Source organism: Mobula birostris, chromosome 9 (assembly GCF_030028105.1).
Source record: "Mobula birostris isolate sMobBir1 chromosome 9, sMobBir1.hap1, whole genome shotgun sequence".
Taxonomy (NCBI): Eukaryota; Metazoa; Chordata; class Chondrichthyes; order Myliobatiformes; family Myliobatidae; genus Mobula; species Mobula birostris.
Window position 1 is genome coordinate 131,479,717 of NC_092378.1, and position 24,806 is coordinate 131,504,522.

The 24,806-nt window shown below is 39.0% G+C and overlaps 1 protein-coding gene across 2 annotated transcripts in view; it reads left to right on the forward strand.

The window, feature by feature from the left end:
• snx29 (sorting nexin 29) overlaps positions 1-24,806 on the forward strand; it is a 548,890-nt gene that overhangs the window by 228,560 nt on the left and 295,524 nt on the right. The gene's annotated exons all lie outside the window — the stretch shown is intronic.

Genomic DNA, 24,806 nt, shown 5'->3' on the forward strand with positions numbered 1-24,806 from the left:
GAGTGTTGAAGAACTCCATGGATAATTGAAGGCTGCCATTTGTTAGTTTGTCTTTTAATCTTTTAATTCTTTTCTTGACCTAACAGCCATCTAAATAAGAATGGTTTGTTTCTCGTTTTTGAATTTGAACCATTTGTGCCACTTGATTTCTCTTCCCATTTTTTCATTTAAAAAGTATAATGTCAAAAATAACTTTTTATTTGAATAGAGGACATTAACAAGTGAAGTTCATTAAGGCTTTGGTTAAATTGAAATGGTTACTGGATTAGAATTCCAAGGTCATCTTGTGAATCTTCAAGGCTTTCTTGCCAATGGCAAGGTTTCCAGAATACAGAAATTTCACTACAAAGAAATTGGACAGGATAGCACTTCTTGTATCTAGTATCAGTAAGTATTTCTCAAAGTTGAGCTTCTGCACAAATTTAGTTAACTGTATTTGTACACTGACAATTTTTACATCTGTTTGATTGGTTGCCAGTGGAATCATAAGGCATGGAAGTAGGCCTTTTGGTGCATGAGTTTGCATGGACAATCAAGTACCTATTTACACTAATCTCATTATGTTCTTTCTGCATTCATTTGTTAATCATTTAGACATTATTGTTGTATTTACCATCCATCCAAACTGTCTTATTAACAGAATTGTTTCCTATGCTACTTAAGAAGACAGCTTAGAGTTAATTACATTACTGTAGGCCAGAATGTACATTTACTTCACTAAAGAAGATGAGGGAACATGATTGGATCTTTAGAGTAACTGATAGTTTTCAAGGTCAACAATCTTTTTAGACTTGTGTAGTGTATTAAAATTTAAATACAGGAGCTGCTCTGTTGGGATTTGAAATCAGATCCCTGGATCCACTGAACTTAGATTTCTGGATTCACAAACAGGCCTTTGGATTCTAATCCAGTATTCATCTCATTTAACTACAGTCTTAATGGACTAAACTTGTTAACTTCCTCTATTCAAAAACAAAAGCATGCTTGATCCTGTTTTAGCTATTTTATCTGGATTTATCTTGAGCTGAATATGCTCAGTCAGTATATGGCTTTACATCTGCTATGGACTAAATTGAGGGTGGGTATGGCGTTTATATTTTGGGCTTTTAATGGAGCCATTTTTAATGGAGTCTTTTTATCCAATTAGGTAGAGTAGGACCTCAGAGGTCCAGAAATGAAAGGACTTGGTTCAAACACACTTTAGGATTTTGTTCTCAATTGTATCATTGAATAAATTGATCCTCTTTTACTTCCTGCTCTGCATTGTCAGTGAGTGTGACATTGAATGGACCTTAAAATGGCCTTGGCCTTATAATAGCTTGTTCCCTTTTGTCGATATTATGACAGTAAAAATGACAGCACCTCACTTAGCATTCTTAACCCCAGAAGTATTTGGCATAATATATTGTTAACACTTATGTGGTAATTTTATGCCACAATTATTTATGCTAACTTTTTTCCCCAATTTGAAAGTTTGTGTTTTCATTTTGTTTAGTATTTAACAATGCTATATAGATATTATGAGAGCATCTCACTTGTTGACGCAATTCTCTTCCATGTGTGAGTAGTATAGGTTGTTCAATGTTAAATTAATAGTATTTCAAAAAAAAAGGACTTGGACATAGCTGGCAATCACAACTCACAAATCTGCATTGGGGTCAAGTCTTCATACTTATTTCAAATTGTTGTATTTCTATTGTAGGAATTTTTGAATGTCTTTATGAGATGGTCAGTTAAGTTTGAAGGAAGCAATTAACTTTGGACCTAATCTATAAGAGATTAAAAATTTAACTGATAGTTCATACTACATATAAGCATCATGCTTGCTATCTTTTAAATTTGAGATACTGAGTTCATGAATTTAGGCAACATATGTACTTGCTGAAAAAGTGGAAGAGACTAGGAAATGATCAGTGAAAATTTGATGCATTTTTTGAGGGCTCCATTCTGAATGATGTTGGGACAAACTACTGATACAAGAAAGCACAAGATGAACCAGAGGAGTTAATCAAAGCTCCTTCCAGAAGGGCCAGATGGCCTACTTCTGCTCCTATTTCTTATGTTCCAATATTCTTTCCAAAAAAGATTGTTGCCATGTTTTGCTAACAGGGTTTGTAGCATTGACTAAAATTTGCATATTTTACCATGACCTGTTTAAATTGTAATCTGAAGGTATCTACTTTGTCATTGAACACTGTTCATGTTTTTATTGGAAAGCTTCGGTTGGTTTAAATATTGGTCCTAGATTTCATATTTTTGTATAGATTAATGATGCTGTTAGCTGAATGCAAATCAGGTGATGTGACTATTTTCTATAAATAATCCATTGCCTTATGCCAGTTTGCAATAGAACAATGTTTTCAGTACTCAATATCCTGCTTAGGTAATGCTCATCGTGTGCAATCTTGCAAGGAGTGATAGAACGGTTATGAGCATCTTGTGATACTTGACTTTGTCAAGTGAATAAAAACAGCTACAAACTTTAAAGACGATCCCCTGAGTTCTGATAGTAAGTGAAAGCTACAGAGTTATTCCAAATCGATTACCCATCCCTTGTCTTATTTCACAAATAACATTTCTAAGTCTCAAAGAGATGAACTTGCTTGTTCTGTATATTAAAAAAAATTGGTGGTCTATGCCTGGTATTTTCCTTATTGTTTCTGTTTGAATTCTTTGTGCATACTCCTTGTACACCATTATCGCCCAGAAAAACTTGTTATCCTGTAAAAACAAATTGGCATTCACCTACTCTCAATCTCATCAACTACATTATAATTTTATTAACTTTTACCTAATAATTATGGGTGAATGTTTCAAAGATACAGTGCTGCAGTAAAGTAATTTTAATAATCTTCAGAAAAAGTTATCCCCAAATGGTGAAGTGATGATTTGACAATGCTGACTCCCACTTAACATTTTGTAACATCATCTCATGACTCTTCATGCAAAAATACAAGGCCAGGTCTGCTGTCAAATTCTCATATTAGATTGACATATCAGGTATAATTGAATATACCTGATGTGGCAGTATCAGTCACTGTATGTGATATGAATGAATGCAGTAAATTGGAAGAACTACATCTCGTATTCTGCTCGGATAGCTCACAACCTAATGGTATGAGCATAGGAGTTTTGAATACCAGGCAATCCACACCACTGGTGTTTTGCACACACCACCCCCAGCCCCCAAAAGACATGAACACACACACTCACCCTTACGTTCATGCACAGACAGATGGACTCACGGACGTACAGACACCACAAAGACAGGCGCACACTCGCACAAAAAAGACAGGTGCATAAACATGCACCACTAAGGTAGATGCACACACACATATGTCCACCTTGTTCACTTCTCCCAGCTGTCCTATCCTCTGCATGATTACATCTTATTATCATCCTTATAAACTACCAGCTACTTCCACGCCCCTGCCCCACCTTGCTCTACCTGCCCATCATTCTTTCCCAAATGGTTCCACCTATCATTTACCAGTTTCTGTCTCATCCCCCACTTGAAATGCAAAAATCTGACAATCTATCACCTTCTTTCTCAGATCTGACACAGAATCACAACCTGAAACATCAGCTGCCATCTTTTGTCTCCAAAGATGTTGCTTGACCTGCTGAATCCTTCCAGCATTCTCTTTCTTTTCCATCACCAAGTTAGTGGCTCTGTAATGAATGAATGCTGATGAATATCACTTGTCCCAAGTCCTCTGAGTTGGTGACCCTTATACAGCATGATGTCAAGGGTATATCTGAGGTGGTAAACATGGAGACTGAAAAACCTTCAAGTATGCCTTAACCCAGTTGTCCATACCTCACCAATAAAGAGTATATAAGTAGACCATCTCAGTTATTCCAAACATGATGTCCTCATTGGAGTGTGTTTGGTCTGTAGTACCTTGCGTGGACATATACACATCTTGTAATGTGCATGTTGATTGCAGCATCAATTGACATGCATTTCTGTAGTGATGAGATATGTAAAGTACTGAACAGCATAATTTAAAATGTATGGTGGTAGTATGGCAGAGCCTTAAGCCTTAATAGATATCTTTGTGATGCTCATGGCAAATCTGAACTCTTTATGGGTGTGTGAAAGTCAGCCTATTAGCTGCTGAAGGTTCTGAGATGCTCATACAAACAACATCATCCTTAAAAAGGACAGTTGTACTTTTTTTTTCCTGGCTATCAAGTGTATACGACTGAGCAGCCAACTTTAGATACATAAATAAGATACCCTCTGTGAATGAAGGCATGACAGCGTTGGCAGGAACATGCCAAAGGGTGTCAGCAACCCTGTTTAATGCTGATGATGATCTCAAAGAGTTGCATTGGTTAGTCGACACAGCCAGACTTACTGTTGTCATCGAATAGAACGGATCTCACTGAGTAGTTTCAGTGGCTCCCAGTTTTCTTCTGCGTAATGAATAAATTCATCCCGCTGACATAATCAAATGCTGTGGTGAGGAAATATAATGGTCTACTTTGTTCAATAGCATTTTTCTTGGGAATCCAAACTGAAGAGATCGTATTGATTGTGGATCTCCTGATGATAACATTGAGATTTTGGGATAAATTCATTCGTAGAGCAGAGAACAGTAAAGCACAGGTCAGGCATTTGCAATGGCTATAGATTGACTTCGATAGCATAAAATTATTGTGTCATACGAATGGCTTTTGGGACCGTCTGGTGAAGGAAGCCATTGGAAGAAAACTAGAAAAAAAGAATTTTAACAAAGACAAAGGTCTCGCTCTGAGAACTGGAATTCTGTTGTAAACAAGGTGGGAGAGCTGAAACATAATTCAACGAGGACTAACCAATCAGGAGGGACGGGCGATGGCGTATAAATACCACTGGATTAGCCATGCTCAGGCATCATTCCTGATAAAGGTGGCAGAGTTTATCATTGGAACGTTGGTTAAAATCGATACCTATACCCGGATGGAAGTTTAATTGACTCTCAGACCTCCTTTAAATTTCTCCCCTCTTACTGAAATCTATGTCCTCTAATTTTAGATTCCTCTACATGAGGAAACACAATCTGACTATCAACCCTATTTATGGCCTCATAATTTACTAAACCTCTAAAAGGTCACCCCTCAGCATCCTATGTTCTTTTGAAAATAAACCCAGCAATTCAATCGTTTCTTTCAACTTCAGCCCTTCACGCCAGGCAACATCTTGATGAATCTCCTGCAATCTTTCTCATGCTACCATATAGTTCCTGTGGGGTGGAGACCAGAATTGTACACAGTACTCAAAGTGCAGCCTGACCAATGTTTTGCAGAGCTGCAACATGACATCCCAACTCTTATACCCAATGGTTCAGCTTGCGAATGGAAGCTTGCCAACCATCTTCTTTACTCTATCTGCCTGTGACACCATTTTTAAGGACCAATGAACTTCTATCCTAAAGCACTTATTCAGGTCTCTGGAATTGGAATCGATTTATTATAGTTGCATGTATCAATCTCCAGGAAAAAAAAAACTTGTCTTACATACTGTTCAGGACCAGATTTATTATGGCATCAGTACGATTGATACAAGACATTAAAAAACAAACTACTGTAAGTTACCACAAATAAATGGTGCAAAAAAATAACAAGGTAGTGTTCATGGACTGTTCAGAAATCTGATGATGGAGAAGGAGGAGGAGAAGCTGTTCCTGAAATGGCTGTTGTATCTCCTCCCTGATGATAGTAATGTTGAAGGGGGCATGTCCTGGGTGGTGAGGATCCTCAGTGATGGATGTCGCCGTCTTTGAGGCACTATCTTTTGAAGATATTCTCAATGGTGCAAAGGCTTGTGCCTGTGATAGAGCTGTCTGAGTCTAAAACCCTCTGGAGCTTCTTTCGATCCTGGCTTCCATGCCAGGCAGTGTTGCAGCCATCCACCATACATCTGTAGAACTTTGCTGGACACTCAAATTCCCTCAAACTCCTAATGAAGTGTAACCACTGGCATGCCTTCTTTGTATACTGTTCATACACAACAAATCCTTACAAAGTATATTGATACAGAACAGTTTAAAAAAAAATGACAATGCAGAATAAACTGTAACAATGATAGAGAAAGTGCAGTTCAGATAAACGATAAGGTATACGAGCATAACGAGGTAGATTGTGAGGTCAATAGTCCTTATTGTACTAGGGAGCCACTTAATAGTCTTATAACAGTGAGGCAGAGGCTGTTCTTGAGACGGATGGTACATGCATTTTGAAAGAGGGGAGAAAAGAGAATGTCTGGGGTGGGTTGGTCGGTATGAGATGTGCTGTTGTTCGCAATGCTGCCCATCATAGTGTGTAAGCCCTGCTGCAACTGATTGCTGGTCTGGGACTTAATTTTGGGCTGGTACTGTCTCTTAGCATCTGTGCCATTTACTGCATATGCCCCATTCATATTTGAGGTCTGAAAATGCATTCTTTCACAGTTTTCTGGATTAAGTTCCATTTGAGACCTCTGTACGATCTTCCATCTGATCTGTCTCTCTATATCTTTTCACCATTTAGAAATCCACCAATTTTGGCGATGTAGGCAAACTTACTAATCAAAATTTAAAAGTACATTTATTATCAAAGTATGTATACAGAGTACAACTCTGAGATTCGTTGTCTCACAGTCAGCCATGAAACAAAGAAACACCACAGAACTCATTCAAGAAAACATCAAACACGCTTGAGTAAAGAACAAGTTGCACAAACGGCAAAAAGTGAGCAAACAGCACATAGAATATGAGGCATCGAATCAGGAGTCCAGCACCTATGTTCACATCTATATATGACAATGGCCTCAGCACTGATCCCACTTCGTATAGACTTGCAGTAAGAGGGCCGCTGTCCTCTGCCTTCATTCACCAAACTAATTTTGGATTCAGCTTACTAACACACCTTGAATCCTATGTGCTGTAACATTCTGGACCAGTTTACCATGCAGGACTTTGTTAAAGTTCATATATATCGTCTTTTTTTTTAAAACTTTATTAAGTACCTCCATTGCAGGTTCAATATCTATCTTTTCCATTATATGTACTCTCAGTGATGTTACATCCTCTTCGCTGCTGATATTTTCCACAGGATACAACTTGAGGCAGTGATCTACCCATTTCTTCATTACTTCCTTTCAATTGATGATAACTATGCCAGTTTCAATGGAGCAAATTTTTGTGCTGGTGACTTAGTGGTTATTTTTCGGTGTATCTGGCATTTCACATCAGAGGACAACTCAATCCCCATTTGTATTCCCTCATGTAGTTGATGAGGGCAGATTGCTGAATTATGGTACTCTTGTTCCAGGACAGCAATGGTAAATAAGTCAATCAGCATTTTTTCATTCTTGTTCCCTATATTTTGACAGTGTGGTGTCATAAATAGGACCTCAAATGTAATTCCATCTTACTTCTGCACTCTGTGGGAATACCCAAGAGCATGTGCTCAGTAGATGGATATTCTAGGAATTATCTGGGTAAACTATGGCACACACCAGTGAGTGATTTTTCCAATAATCTAGCACTGTGGTAGATGTTGGTGTTGGGAATGTTAAGAAAGTAACGGTGAATAATGACCAAATCAATTTTCTGCCAATGTTCTGACTTTTGATCTCTCCAGAGATGACTGGGATATTGATTGTGGACGCTTCCAATGCAGAGTGCTTTGGGGGTGAAATTGTCACTTGTATTATACCAATTGCTGTAACTGAGTTCCTCAGCACTTTGTATGTTGTTTAAAGTTCTGGCATTGCAATCTCTTGTGTCTGTTACGTTGCAATTGCTACAGTTTATGGGAGTTCTTTGTAATCCTGCTTTTCAAATGAATGTAAATCTAGATTCAGTCAATGTTTTGAAGATTAGTGTACATAGATCAATAACATTTCATGAGCAGGTAGAGAAAATAATCCACAAGCCTTCAGTGATCTTAGTCTTTGTGTCTGAAGCAAACAGAAGGTTTTCAATAGTTGTACATAGCATCAATTAGAGCACACCCCAGAGTTTTGAGAGCAGTTCTGAGGACCACAGATTTAAAGGAATATATTAGCCCTGGAGGAAATGCTTTATAGGTATAACATCAAGAGTTATATTGCAAGGAGATATGATATAAAATTAGTGTGGGAATTTGTAAATATGACGCTGCTGTATAAGAATGGAGGTAGAGATCTAAGAGAGAAATTGTCCAATTGACATTGGTTATTGGCAAAATACTGGAATCATTACTGGAAGGACATAATATAAAAGAGCTTAAAATTCATAATATAATTTGGTAGAGCCAGCATGGTTTGTGAAGAGAATGATTTGTTTGACTAATCTTAGAATTTTCTTTTGAGGAAATGGCTAGCAGAATTTCTGTATGGTCTTTGGTAATATACAACACTGATTTTTGTTTTAAACATAAAGGGGTTCATAGTGTTATTGTTAGCACATTGGGTGGGATATTTTAAACCTTCAACTAGTTATATACAGTCCGTACAAAAATTGCATGCTTGCGAATTTCAGCGTGGAATATTGAAACTGGGTGTCACCCTGAACTGTGGGTGTGATATACTCCATCTCTCTCTGTACTTTTAACTATACAATTATTGTACAAAAATCTCATATTTTCAACTGCATTGAAAAAAAAATCAGCTTTAAGATTTTAAGTTAATTTTCAGCTGTTTCAAATGTTCTAGTCATCAGAGACATTTCGGGGAAGTTAAGAGGCCTTTAACAGCACTGGTCATCAGGGTGGTCTGGTACCTGAGGCCCTATCAGAGTATATGCGATTGCTGAACCAATAAAACCTTGAGGACCTCAGGAGAGATGGATATAGAAGTCAGTGATATCTTCGAGGCACTGGCTCTTAGCGGTAGCCTGGGGTATTGGCATGGATAGAGAATTAGTTAATAGATAGACAACAGTTTGTAGGAAGAAACTGGGATTTTTCAGACGAGCAAACTGTGGTCAATTGTTGAAATAGAGTGTAGTGCTTGGTCTCCATCTATTCACAATATTTCGAACGAAAAGGCAGAGCATCTTGTATCTACAGAGCCATTTAGCTGATCAAGCGGAATGTGTTCAACCATGGGAATGATTGTACTGTTGGAGGGAATTGAATGAAGTACTTCTTGTGTTTCCTTGGCAAGCATATTCTTAAATTGTACCTACTTCAGTTTACTGGGTCTTCTTATTTTGAAGTTATTGTTTTCTTTATTTATTTAGGATTGGGTGTCATTGGAAGTTAACTATTTAATGCCACTTACTATTGGAATTGGAATATCTCTTGTCTCTTATGTGAGCTTTAATAACCTGTAACCAGGGAGAAAAGGAAAATTAAAGGGCAATTCTTCACTGGGCAGTCTGGACCTTATGATTAGTCAGAATATGATATTGATATACAATTACAATTCATATAATGCTGGAAGCTAATAATCTTGCAACGGAATGAAATTTGTAACTTATTTCAGATTCAGATTTGCTTATCACATGTACATTGAAACATACAGTGAAAAGCATGATTTGCATTACCAATCAACACACCCAAGGATGTCCTAGCAATAGCAATAACAGCAGAACCGAATAAAACAACAACAGTACAACAAGCCCCTTTCCCACCCTCCCACCCTCGCATCCCCTCTCTCTCTCACACACACACACACACACACACACACACACACACACACACACACACACACACACACACACACACAGGCCTCCGAACCTGGGTCAGGCTGCTTTTGTGCCTGCAGTCCTTAGCCCAGACTTTCAAAGTTGTTTAAGAAGGTAAAAAGGAATTATTAACCACAGTTTATTGCATAAAGTAATTTGCATATTAAAATGAACAATTACAGTTTTTAAAAGCTATAGTCATATATTTTAATAACTTAAGATATTAACTGGCAGTTTTACTAGTGAAGTGCTCCAAATATAAATGTCTTTGCTTATGTAATTATGTTTGTTCTCATGAACTGCATTAATATTAATTTGTTAACTGTCCAAATGCGTTGACTTAGATTCATCTAAAATAACATTGTTTTCCAATTCAAATACTTTTTCCTTTGTCTCACTAAATCAAATTATTAAATTAAATCTACCAAAATAATAGATGGCATGGTAGCACATTGGTTATAGTCATAGTCATACTTTATTGAGCCCGGAGGAAATTGGTTTTTGTTACAGTTGCACCATAAATAATAAATAGTAATAGAAATGGTAATACTACTATTAGTAAATAGTAATAGTCATGGAAATAGTAACTAGTAATAGAATAGTAATAGAAAAATAGTATTAAGTAGTTAAATAGTAATATGTAAATTATGCCAGTAAATCATGAAATAAGTCCAGGACCAGCCTATTGGCTCAGGGTGTCTGACCCTCCAAGGAAAGAGTTGTAAAGTTTGATGGCCACAGGCAGGAATGACTTCCTGTGACGCTCTGTGCTGCATCTCGGAGGAATGAGTCTCTGGCTGAATGTACTCCTGTGCCCACCCAGTACATTATGTAGTGGATGGGAGACATTGACCAAGATGGCATGCAACTTAGACAGCATCCTCTTTTCAGACACCACCGTGAGAGAGTCCAGTTCCATCCCCACAACATCACTGGCCTTACGAATGAGTTTGTTGATTCTGTTGGTGTCTGCTACCCTCAGCCTGCTGCCCCAGCACACAACAGCAAACATGATAGCACTGGCCACCAGACTTGTAGGACATCCTCAGCATCGTCCAGCAGATATTAAAGGACTTCAGTCTCCTCAGGAAATAGAGACGGCTCTGACCCTTCTTGTAGACAGCCTCAGTGTTCTTAGACCAGTCCAGTTTATTGTCAATTCGTATCCCCAGGTATTTGTAATCCTCCACCATGTCCACACTGACCCCCGGATGGAAACAGGGGTCACCGGTACCTTAGGTCTCCTCAGGTTACAGCACCAGTTACTGGGGTTCATTTCCCACTGCTGTCTCTAAGAAGTTTGTACGTTCAACCTATGACCACATGGGTTTCCCCCGAGTGCTCTAGTTTCCTCCCACATTCCAAAGGCGTGTGGGTGAGAAGGTTAATTGATCATATAACCTAATACTGCTAGATGGCGCTGGTGAACCATGGCGATGTGTTGTGGGCAACTTACACAACTTCTAAATGTACTTCTGAACTACTCTCACTGCAATCTGCAGCCTGGAATTTCCCTTAAGTAACGTACTTTTGAATTGTCTTAACAAACTAGTGATTTAATAACCTTCTGAAGGACTTAGCAGACTTAGCTCTCAAGCATGCAGGTACGGCAGCTTTTAAGCGGACAAAGGTACATCTTCACGGCCGAAAGAGAGGGAGGAGAGGAGGACTTCAAGCCAAGCTAAAACACCGGGGTACTCAGCATCTTGTTATCAAATGTACCGTCACTGCAGAACAAGATTGAGGACCTAAGGGCAAGAATATTCTATTGAGAGTATATTGACTGGGTGCATCACGTCTGGTATGAAAACACCAATGACCTTGATTGGAAAAGCCAACAAAAAGTGGTGGATACAGGCCAGTCCATCATGGGCAGAGCTCTTCCCACTGTTCAGCTCATCTACATGAAGCACTGTCACAGGAAAATAACATCATCAAGGACCCCCACCTTCAGGTCGTGCTCTGGTCTCACTGCTGCAGTCAGGTGGAAGGTACAAGAGCTTCAGGACCCACACCTCTAGGTTCAGGAACAGTTTTTAACCACCAGGCTCTTGAACCAGAGGGGGATAACTTTGCTCGCCCCATCACTGAACCGTTCCCACAAACTATGGACTCACCTTCAAGAACCCTTCATCTCATGTTCTTGATATTTATCGCTTACTTATTTGTTATTATTATTTATTTTTCTTTCTTTTTGTATTTGCACAGTTTATTGTCGTTTGCACACTGGTTGTTTGTCTTGTTGGGTGCGATCTTTCATTGATTCTATTGTGTTTCTTGTATTTACTCTGAATGCTCACAAGAAAATGAGTCTTGGAGTTGTATATGGTGACAGATATGTGCTTTGATAATTAATTTAATTTGAACTTTGAACATGGATGTAATTAGGTGGTGTGGTCTCGTTGGGCCAGAAGGACGTGCAACCATGCTGCTTCTCTAAATTAAATTAACATTTTAAAAATTACAACTCAATTTTTTTCTTTGACTACTTGGTCAATGCTTATCATTCTTAATTGAGCTTCCCCTCCTTTTTCCACTTGCCAATTTTTTTGTCTACCAAAACTTAAAAAGGAAAGACTTTGTAGTTTTCAGACTTGTTTGTTTTTCTTCTGCAATTTTGATTTGGTAATTCTGACTGTTTCGGAGTAACTTAATTAAGCCAGCCATGTCAGGGTGCTTAAGTAAATGCCTTGCTTCCTTGCTCCCTAAATTCCTAAGATCTTGCACCAGCCGTCGGGTACAATTGAAGAGTGTGGTTGAATACTGTGTGATCGATGAGTGCAACTTCTTCAACATCATGTGATCTTAATGGCTTCTAGGACAAAATAGCACCTAATCCACCACTCCCCAGTATATATTTCCTCCACCACTGCTTACTGTTGCAGAAAATGAAAGGCAGCAACTTAGAAAAGCTTCTTGGATGACATGTTAGTACTTGGAAGATAAAAGGCAGCATGTAAATTAGTGATAGCTCACCAAGTTCAGTTATCGATTTGTGAAGTAAAACAATATTATAATAGAAATTACAACTGTGCTAGGGTAGTGACGTAACTTTTACATACAATTCAGATTTATTTTTCATGTTGGTCACTCAGAACACATCTTCTGAGGTCTTCCTAATTTTGATCGAGAATGCTATTTATAGCACATCTTATTTAAAGCAATTGCACATTCATGGAAGTAATTTTTCTGTTATATAATAAATGTAATATAGTGGCATTACAGTTATCCTGTATCCAGGGATCTCAGTTCAGCTGCTTCGTCATCATGTGCCAGATGGTAGTGCCTAGTGTAGATCGTTTGTCTGTGATTTAGATGGTCATGTATAGGTTGAGCTTTGCAGTATTAGATCCTCTGAGTCCTCACACACAAGAGTTGACAAGTTGAAACACTTAACTAGGCTCTGGGTGCTCCATCAAGTGTCTGACAAAAGTCCCCCTGAGCATTCTGTAAAAAACCTTTGATGATGCACAAACGAGAGAAAATCTGCAGGTTCTGGATATCCAAAGCAACACACACAAAATGCTGGAGGAACTCAGCAGGCCAGGTAGCATCTATGGAAAAGAGTAAACAGTCAATGTTTTGGGCCGAGACCCTTCATCAGGACTAGAAAGAAGAGGAGAAGACTTCTTTTTTCCCGGTCCTGATTGAAGGGTCTTGGCCCAAAACATCGACTGCTTACTCTTTTCCATAGATGTTGCCTGGCCTGCTGAGTTCCTGCAGCATTTTGTGTGGAGTTACACGTAAAAGTGTTGTCACACCATAGAGCGTACTACTATTGGGCCAACAAGATGGAAGCTCCACCTTCACACTCTGCTATCAGATTGTGACTGAGCATGAGAATTACATAGTCATAGACCTGAATATTTGAAGATGAGAGATGGAATTTCTGTATAATTTTCATATTGTGCTATGTATTCTGTGCTTAATCTTAATAAAAATTGAAATAAATGTTTGTGAATTCTTTCTGGCATTGAAGCAAAATACATTGGCTGTATTTATAACTTAATTTTCAATATGTCTGAAGAATGGCAAATAAAAAAAATCCTTAATTTTATTCCCTTCTCTCCTTATTTACCGGCTTACTGGGATAGAATTCAATTAAGTGTCCTCTATCTGACCTAAGTGCATACATGGCAAATATTAGCAACCAGATTTTTGCCTGCATTTCCCAGTATGGACCCAGGAGAATGGGAAGAGAACACCTGATTGATCCCGTCAGAAATTCATCGCCTACCCATTCTTTCCCCACTATTGACACTTTGTGCAGAAATGTAAAATTATTCATTGTTTATGATTTGGTAGAATTTTTACTCCATGTTTAGAAGCAAAATATTCTTTCTCAAGCACTATTTACATGATACATCAAGATATCAATGTGGTTTTGAAATGCATCGAGCAGGAAAACCTGTAACTTATTGCTTTTGATTTATGGTTTATGATGTTGCTTTCATTTGACTCCTTAAACATTGTTTGCAGTCAGCTTTATTCTGGTCTCCAAAATTTAATTCAGTTTCCATTTAGATCAAGTTAATCTCTTGTTTCTCAGAGAATTTAAAATGAAAATTTCACTCGTGCAGATTTACAAAAAAATGATTATTATGAAATCCCATTCTTTGCCTGCTGCTATATTATTTGCAGTATATTCATCATCTTTTCAGTCTCTGTGACATCCTGTGTACAAAACGAAAAAAAAGGATGACTTCTGCTCTTTCAAATCATGGAAGATATTGGAAAATATTGCTTCCTTAAAAATGGTGTGATAATTATGTTTGTATATATGATTGAAAAATTCTTAATTTGTAGCAAAGCAAACACTGCACATCTTGAAATCTGAAATAACTAAAAATGCTGAAAGTCGTGAACAGAATTTATTGTGTTTTTCAAATATCACTATTTCTGTCACTGTTTACATTCTGTACCATCGCTCTTTGGAAACTGACGGATAAGCAAAGCAGCCTTCGTTAGTACGAATCGAGGACAAATGCAGGAAAGCAGTTGTATTAAAACAATATTTTCATTCATTAGAACACAACATGCACAGAACTATTTTTAAACCCAGTAAAAACTTGGTGTATATATTCAGTCTTTTTCATTGTTTACCCCGTACCTCTTCTCTCCCTTTTTTTCTATCTGCACTACTTGTGCAGCTCACAGCTTAATTAGAGGCAAAAATTGAGGAGATATTTTGATAGAGCCAATCAGTTATCATATGACGAAGTTTCTTGTTTTGTTTAAAAAACAGAGTTAAGTTTATTTTCTGCTCAGCTTGCACTGTTGGATGAAGGCAGATCCTGTGGAGTGAGGGAGGTGGGGGGGCGGGGTAGATGGTGGAATTATGCCATAGGGGAAATAAAAGAAAATGCTGGAAATATTTTAGTGGAGAGAAGCAGGTTAACAGTTCTATTTGATTATATTTTGTCCTGCGAGGTTGACTAGGGCAATGGATTAGGTACGATAGATAAAATATGTGAAAATTAAGACTCGTCGCCATCAATTCAGTTAAAAAAATAACTGGAAACCATAATTGTATGTTCATTTAAGCTTAGAATAGTCATTATTGAGGTTATTCTTTTGTTAAATTTGCAGTGACCATTACCTGAATTTGCAATTGTTAACTGTGGTGTCAAGGCTATATGCTTGACTTACTGTTTGTTCAGTGCCTGAGCCTAGCGTCAAAATGTCTCATAAAATCCTTCTCTATGAAACAAAAATAATGTGATCCCAAACAACTAAATGCTGCAGAAGCACAAAAGAAGATAATAAATATTCAAATTTATTTATCTCTTTCTCACTGTCTGCGAAACTGATCTATCTGGGTGGCATTTTCCTCCTTCGGGATCCACACCCCTTCAGCCATTCTCCACTGTTCTGGGATCTTCCCCCTTCTCCCGAAGACTGGCCACATTCATGCTGTACAGCAGCAAGAATTTAGTGATCTGTCCTGCTCGCTCACTCTTCTTCCTTTTTTAACTAGCAGTAGAATTAAAAAAAATAGAGTGAAGGGAAAAGGTAAGTGAGAGCGACTGAAAATAAGAAAAACAAAAAAATAGAAAAGACAGATTAAGTGAAAAGGAAGAGATGGATGTGACTGAGGGCAGAGAGGAGGAGACAGTGAAGTCAGGAAACTGGAATGAGGAAGATGAAAAAGGAGCAGGTGGAATAAAAAGAATGGAAATGGTCAAGGAGGAAGGGAATAGAGTCACAAGGGAAAGAGTCACAATAGAGTAAAAGGATGACAGAAGAATAGACATTAAATGAAATTGGAGAAAAGCAAGGAAACAAAAGTGGGGCAATGAAGTTGAAATGGAAGAAGTTGAGATAGAAACATTGAAAACCGAGAAACAAGTCTGAGGGGAGAGAGAATTAGTTTTCTTGCTGAGCCTTGACTATTGTCATTAGCAAGCAGTGGATGAGAAGATAAAAATATTTTGATGGACCCCTCAAGCTGAAAAAATTGATGACATTTTAACATATTGACATGTTGTGACTGATGGGGCAGCGGGTGATTGCTGGTGAGGTTGTCCGCTCCTTCCATCACACAAAATGGGTGTCTGAGTGCTCGTGATGCGTAGACTCAAGGTTGTCTGTGTCATTCCAGATATCATTCTCTACTTTGAGCAGTCCAGGGCATAGGAATTCCCAGGCATCAATGGGGATGCTATGCTGCTTCAGGGAGACTTCGAGCACATCCTTGAATTTTTTCCTCAGTTCAGCTGCTAGTTTCTTCTCACAAAGTGGTGAGTTTCTTCACTGATGTCTAATTCTACTGAGGCTCCCAAGATGTGGGAAGTGGTCAGTGCTTTTCAGGGTCTTGCAGCGGGCTTTTATTTTCAGAGCTTGTATGGTGTTTGGTTTACTTTCATGAAACAGAGAATATTTGTTTCCGCAAGTCCTAAATGACAGATGTCGTTGTTGATTGTTTTGAATAGTTACCAACAAACCCATCAGCTGTTGACATTGTGTTCTGATTGATTAAATAAAATGTGTTTTACTTTTCCAGTCACTGAGTCATACTGTCTTCACTGGGCTAATGCTTGTTGATTGCTTTTTCAAATTTCCAGTGAGATTGGCTGAAGCATTTCGAAGCATTTCAAAGCATTTACTGATGGCAAATCCCTTTAGCTGATTCAAGGAAAAGCTGCAAATCAAAGCTTTGATTGTTACTTTTGGGATAAAATAAACATGTTAATAAGGTTTAAAAATGTCAGGAAATAATGCCTACTTAACATGAAAGATGCACTTGGGCAATTATTTTACTTTATCTTGAGTGCAATAGTTTATTTTTTAAAAATTATTTTATTCATGTTAGTTAAAGTTTATTCATATAGTTGTTATAGTAGCTATCTCTGCAGTATTTTTTGAGAGTTTAGTAAGTGGTGGTATGGATATCTAATTGTATTGGAGCAAATCTGAATGAATAAATTGACATGCATTTCCAATGCAAAGTATTTTGTACTTTTATTTTGCTTATGCATTCTCCTCCTCCACTCTCACCCTGAATACCGGCGTGCCTCAAGGCTGTGTGCTGAGCCCTCTTCTGTACTCCCTTTTCACCTATGACTGCGTTCCTGTACACGGTTCTAACTCCATAATCAAGTTTGCAGGCCACACCACAGTGGTTGGCCTGATCAGAGGGGATGACGAGATGGCCTACAAGGATGAGGTCCAGCACCTGGCCACATAGTGTGCCGATAACAACCTGGCCCTTAACATCCAGAAGACCAAGGAGATTATTGTGGACTTCAGGCATGCTAGGAGCCACACTCATGTCCCCACTTATATCAACGGAGCTGTAGTGGAGTGTGTATCAAGCTTCAAATTCCTTTGGGGGAGGAGGGATTGTTGCTTTGCTGCTGCTTATGCGTGGGGGGGGAGCTGGGGGGGGTTTTGGGTCTCTAACATTTAACTGTCATTCATTCTTTGGGGCACTCCTCTGTTTTTGTGGATGTTTGCAAAGAAAAAGAATTTCAGGGGTGTCCACGTTTCAGATGATCTCACCTGGTCCCTGAACTCCTCTATCCTGATCAAAAAGGTGCAACAGCGCCTTTATTTCCTGCGGAGCATGAAGAAAGCTCACCTCTGTCCCAGGATACTGACAGACTTTTGCCGCTGTACCATTGAGAGCATACTCACCAACTGCATTTCGGTGTGGTGTGGTATAGCAATTGCCCCGTATCGGACTGCAATGCACTCCAGTGGGTGGTGAAAACTGCCCAGCGGATTATCGGCACCCAATTGCCCACCATTGAGAACATCAACCATAAGCGCTGCCTGGGCAGGGTGAAAAGCATTATCAGGGATGCATCTCACCCTGAACACGGACTTTTTACTCTCCTCCCATCCGGTAGGTGCTACAGGAGCCTCCGCTCCTGCTCTAGCAGGCTCAGGAAGAGCTTATTCCCTAAGGCTGTGACCCTGCGGAACCTCACATCACAGCGCTAAACAGTATTGCACCCATATTGGACTGTCTCAGTACTTTTATATTTGTATGCTGTAGCACTTACTTTTTATTTGCAGTTATTTTGTAAATAATACTACAATATTCTTTTGCACTTCTAGTCAGATGCTAATTGCATCTCATTGGCTTGGTATCTGTGCTCGGCACAATGACAATAAAGTTGAATCTAATCTAATCGCATTTTTATTGAAGATAAATTTCAAGCTGTTTTAAGTAATACGTGTATTGCAAAGCATTTGCTTATGATTGCCCTATTAATCACAGATTTGAGTTAAAAAAGGGTATCGCTCGACTTAAAGTCTGATTTTCAGTTTTCACTAAAACGCAATTGACTCTTGATTTCTGTACATGATTTACAACTTTTCCACTCCAACAAACATTATTTAATGTTAGCAATAAATGGCAATTGAAATCTCAATCAAGTGAAGAGGAATTTTTGCTGTCAACAAAGATCACAATCTACAATAGCCGAAGAAATTTGGGGTAGGGAAGAGGGAGTTGGGAAAGACAGCAATGTCCAAATGGGGCTGGACTGGTGTTTTATAATATAAATAATCATGACATCTTTGGTCTTGTTCTCTATTCCTCTACTTATGAAGTCTAGTATCCCACATGAATCTTTAAACTTTCTTAACCAGCTCAGCCGTTTTCAATGAGCTATCCACATAACATCCCCTCTGCCCCCAGATTGCTTTATTCTTTTACCCCTTGTAGAATTGTGCGCACTAGTGTACATACTCCAAAAAGTTCACTTTAGTATTGTATATATTAATATCCTTTGAAACTGATGAACTAGTTACCTACACGGTACCTAATAAACACAGAGAGTCATTTGTCACAATTTCCTCACCAATCCTCCAGCCCTGTTCTATAGCAGTGCAGTTCTTCTGTTATTATGTGTAGTATTACTGTCTATAGTTGACTATTTTTGCATCCTAACACTGCGGGAGCCACAGCAGATTAATGACAAATGAGTATGCCCTTTGGCGAGGTAAAAATCATGAACACTGTGTACCAGCTTCTCTTGGTGGAGAGAAAATGCTTCCAGCAAGATGAAAATGACACAAGACACAACTGGTTTGATGGCATAATACAATTTGAGCAGAATGGATGTTTTATTATACACTGTGGATTTCAACTACATTCATGCAAGTTGTACAATGTAAAGAATCCCTTTTGTACTGCTGTGCTCTATTTTGTGCTTTTGTTGTTTTACTAAATATCTTTATTGTGAAATATTCACCATATTTCTGATTTTTAGAAAAAATTATATTTCAGAAAACCCTTATTTTTCTTACTGAGTCTTTTCTTGAAGGTGACAGCTTTTTATTATTACTGAAAGGTTGTGGGTGACAGTGATAGGGGCAATTGTTTTTTTTTTAATCTCTAGCTCATCCTGGATTCAGTGCCTTGTCTGGGCTATTTCTGTGGGTTGATGTTAATCTTTCGTACCAGGAATCACATCCAAACCAAACTTAGGAAAGATGGCAGATTTCCTTACCAAAAGTGAATTAAACCACCAGATTAGGTTACTATAATGATCTAGTAATTTCATTACTGCTGTTGATTATACCACTTTTTATTCCAAGTGTATTTATTTACTTGAGTTGAAATTCCCCAGCTGTCGTAATGGAACTAGAACATGTGCTTACTGACCAATAATTCAAGCTTTTATGGTTCTTGTTAAACATCTTAAACACGGTTCTGCTGCTTGAACTAATGTTGTGCTTTTTTGACTTAAATTTGAGTTAATTTTTTTAAAAGCCTGAACTTAACTGTTGCTTCTGCTACAAGCTTTGGAGCCTTTACAGCCTAGCTTTGTTCTTTCTTTACTGTATATCACATTCACATACTTTCCAGCATATTTTTACTGATCACAGGAAACAAATGTAACTGGTTTCACGACTGCTGATCCAATTCAAATTAGGTGAATCAGCACAGACTGAGGGGGTCACTCAGATAAATGACTTTGCCAAAAACACCCTGAGGTAACTAACAATGTATTTTATTGCAAATAGAGGTAATATTTGTCTGTAATCTTTTAAATTTTTGTTTATAGATACTTGTGAGCTGTGCTGTATTGGAAGAGTCAACTCAATTTTTCAGGTTTTGCCATCTTTGGTTCTGGTTTTTGTTTCCTTTGACAAAATAAAGGATAGAGTCATAGAGCACGTTGGCATAGAATTATGCCACACTTTCTCTACCTAGTCCTATCTACCTGGATCTGTACCATAGCCACCCATACCCCTCCCATTGTCGTTCTTATCCAAACTTCCCTTAGTAGTGCTACTGAACTTGCATCCACCACTTCTGCTGGCAGCTCATTCCACACTCACACCATCATCTGAATAAGAAGGTTCCCCTTAAATATTCATCTTTCACCCTTAGCTATGATCTCTAGTTATAGTCTCACCCAAACTCAGGAAATGCCTGCTTGCATTTACCCTATCTATTCCCCTCATATTAATGCTTGATGGTTACATTTCAAAAAAAATCTGCTTTGGAAAAGGACAGATAATAATGTAATTTAAAATATGCATTCATACATCACCATGGCTAACATATTTAAAAAAAAACATACCGGAAGTTGGGTTTATCAATAATTTCCTGTGTTGTGCACTCTTCCCAAGCAATACCTCATGACTGAGGATGACTTTCTTCAGCTCCAGTTTGATGTTTCTTGGATGGCTGATGAAGCCAATGTGCGAATCAATGTTTCCCACAGCCAGGGCAGGCAAGTGGTCAGTTTATAAGGTGGTACCCTCCTTTACTGCAGAGTTTCTTTGTGCACTGAGCAAATGAAACTGAGGTTCTCAAAACCATCCCAGATTTATCTGCACAGCTGAAGATGTTGGCCTGGGAGAGGGCACTAGCATTGATTTGCTTTTCAGGTGAACCAGGAGGATTTCACAAGGGCAGCATTGGTGGTATCTTTCCAGTTCCTTGAAGTGCCTAGTGTCATAGATACTTTAGATCTTAGAGCTTAGTGTGGGTTAGGATCACTGTGCCATGTTTGATCACTTGATCTTCAATTAGCTAATGTCAATGTAATTAAAGATCTCAGCAGGAAAAGAAAAGAAACATAGACACCTTGTTCTGAATTGAGCACACAGTATAATTATGTAGCACTTTGTATAGGTAAAAAAGAATTGCGAAGAGGGAACAGTTACAGAGGAGGTAGTTGCATTTGTTTCCCCATTAGGCCAAGGCTCCCTCTTGGCCTTTAGAGTACTTTTTCTCAATGGTGCAGAATCATTGGATAGACACCTATCACTTTTTGCATATATAGCAGGATAAGGTGAAAGATTCCATATTGAGTATAACATTGGCATCCTTCTGAGTGCCTGCAAAGCAAAAACTCAAATGTCAATATTTTCATCCTTTCTGAAAGCTGTGGCTTGTGCCATGCAGCCTTTGTGTTGCAATTACCTTCAAATTATTCAGATTATCACATTGGATGGATTGCAAAAACTGTGATAAGAGCTTTAATGCTGAGATTTACCTAGGGGTAAATCAGCAGATGTAGTAAAATGGAAGTTTCCGGCAGAATCTGGAATGTTCCTTTTTCAATATGAATGCCTGGTGTAATACTTGACTGATGAAACATTTCCAAATTATTCTTCCTGTCAGGAAGGACCAGAAGCCAGTCTCTTTGTTCAGGCCTTCTGCTCGTTGCTTTAGCTTGTTGTGCATCTGCTGAACAGGAGTTACTGCTTCACTTGGTGTGAAACACCCAAGAAGAAAAATTTGGAATTTTCCCTAAAATATATGATTAACCTTTGCTACTGATTTCAATGCCAGCAGCATACCAGGTTTCAATTTTTTTTTAAATTCCTGCATTCTGCCAGTGGCTAACAACAATGTTAAGTGCAGCAGCAGGGGCTCAATATCAGGATATGCAAGCGCCAGTTTCAACTAGCTGGCGTTGATTTAAAACTAACCAACATCTATAAAGTGGAGGAGTTGCTGCCTGTTGCATGCGGCGTCTCTGACCTGTGAATTGATAAAGCGTGGCACTGTGTGGGTGAGAGCAGGCTACTATGTTTTATGATAGTGCAGTGGAAATCAGATGGGGGTGGAATGGGGGAGGCAGTAGGCCTCCAAGAAAGTAGAAGTGGATAAGCACAGTGCTCATTGCCAGGTGCTTAGTCCTGTGCTCTGGTGCCATGAGATGTGGGTATGGTCATTGAACAAGCATTCAGACTTGGAGATGCCAGTAAAGCCCAGGAGTGAAAATGAATCTGTTTCACTGCTTCAATAAGTTAGAGGCTATGAAGAATTTAAAGGCATAGACAATTATCATGAATGTTACAATGAAAATGAAGATTTGGAGGATGCAGTTTTTGAAAGTATTGTATGAAGGCAGTCCATTATCTGCATGAGGTATCCGTGCTGATTTTGTTCATTTACAGTCAATCAAAAGAACAGGGCAGCATGTTGGCTGTCTGTCATATCTGATGATGGTGGTGAAATTTGTGGGAGAATTTAAAAGTGGAAAATCCATGGCACTGGGACTGTTCCACTCTCTCAACCTTGCATGTCCAGGTCTAGTGGAACCAGTAGTCGTTACAAGATAGGGCCTTTCTTGTTTGCAAGAGATAACCATGACTTCTGTGGCTTATCATGCCCTTCTCTCTCCACAAGGCATTGCAGAGCCACCTCCTTCGCCGTTAGATCTCATCTGCCCCATCCGCTGGAGATGACTTCACATGCTAGGGCAGGCATGTTCCTTTTTCACCAGAGTATGAGGCTTGCTGACTACTTTAGCCCACCTGTCAAAGCTGTCTACTGGGGTGTGACAAGTGTCGCATGCAAACGGTTACTTGGAGTCACAAGTGAGAATTAAGTGTCAGTGGGAACCAAAGATGAGTGAGCTGCCCCAGAATGGACACGACAAGCCCTTTCACCAGAGCTGCTACCCCTCCCTGGACACCCCATACACAGCAGCGTACACCTGAATTCCTCTGTCAATAACTATTAGGAAATAATATAGTTTTATAGTACTATTGTAGCATTGATGTTGTTCAGATTTGTTCTGTATTTCATTTAAATACATAATTTGTTACTCAGTTCAACAATAGTTTGTCTTTTTTATTCCTTTTTAGCTATTTTCAATGAAACTTTAGCTAATTGGAGCAGCCACTTAATTGGACAAAATATACTCGTCCTGAGGTGTCTCAATTTATTGAAATCTACTGTATTGGGTTCAATTGTTAATACAATTTTCAGGTAATAAACAGGAAGGTAGCTAACTGTCATGTGCATCGCTGCATCTTCACAGAATTTATATACTGCTGTTGGCTACATATTTGTACTGCACAGTTTGAGCACACTGTCAGCTATTTCAACTATAACAAGCATTTCATTTTAGCAAACAAAAATGACACATTTTTCACAGTCTCAGAATAAAATCTGTGCAGATGGGGTTGTAGGAGCAGCTAGTAAGGTGAAAGGCATGGCTCTATGTCCTAAACTTCATGGAGGAGATTCTTTGCCGTTATTGTTGTGGTGATTGCTGAAGTCGTGGCCAGCTGAAATGCTGGGCTATTGAGGGTGTCAGTATCTTCTTTGGTAATCCTCCACCTGAAAGACAAGGTTTAGTGCAAGCTTCAGGTTGCTGGAGGGTGGAATTGCATCCAACGTACAGAACACTTGGATGATGAATTTGAAGGAGAAGCATACAGAAGAAGATTTGTGCTTACCTGCAGATCGTTTGCAACATCACTGCACAAGCTTGGGAGCCCAGCCTGGCCATCTGGAAGTGATACCCGATTCCTTTTGCTCACTTGTGGGTTCAGCCTTTTTGGTGTATGGTAACTGACTACCATAGTTTTCAATTCAGCTCAAGAAGTAGCCGTCTAGCTTTCATGTTCAGCAGTGAAAGTTGAGCTGCTTGTTAGAATAACATTATGGAAGCTCACACAGCTGCCATTATAAGAACATAAGAAATAGGAGCAGAAGTAGGCCATCTGGCCCATCGAGCCTGCCCCGCCATTCAATAAGATCATGGCTGATCTGTCTGTAAACTCAGCTCCATCTACCTGCCTTTTCCCCATAACCCTTAATTCCCCTACTATGTAAAAATCTATCTAGCTGTATCTTAAATATATTTAGTGAAGAAGCCTCAACTGCTTCCTTGGGCAGAGAATTCCACGGATTTGCCACTCTCTGGGAAAAACAGTTTCTCCTCATCTCCGTCCTAAATCTTCTCCCCTGAATCTTGAGACAATGTTACCTGGTTCTAGTCCCACCTACCAATGGAAACAACTTTCCTGCTTCTATCTTATCTATCCCTTTCAAAATTTTGTATGTTTCTATAAGTTCCCCCCTCTTCTGAATTCCAGAGAGTATAGTCCCAGGCGACTCAATCGCTCCTCATAGGTTAACCCCTTCATCTCTGGAATCAACTTGGTGACCTCCTCTGCACTGCCTCCAAAGCCAGTATATCCTTCCTCAAGTAAGGAGACCAGAACTGCATATAGTACTCCAGGTGCAGCCTCAGCAGTGCCCTGTATAGTTGCAGCATGACCTCCCTGCTCTTGAATTCAATCCCTCTAGCAATGAAGGCCAACATTCCGTTTGCCTTCTTAATAACCTGTTGTACCTACAAGCCAACTTTTTGCGATTCATGAACAAGCACTCCCAAGTCCCTCTGCACAACAGCATGCTGCAATCTTTCACATTTGAAGTATAATCTGCTCTTC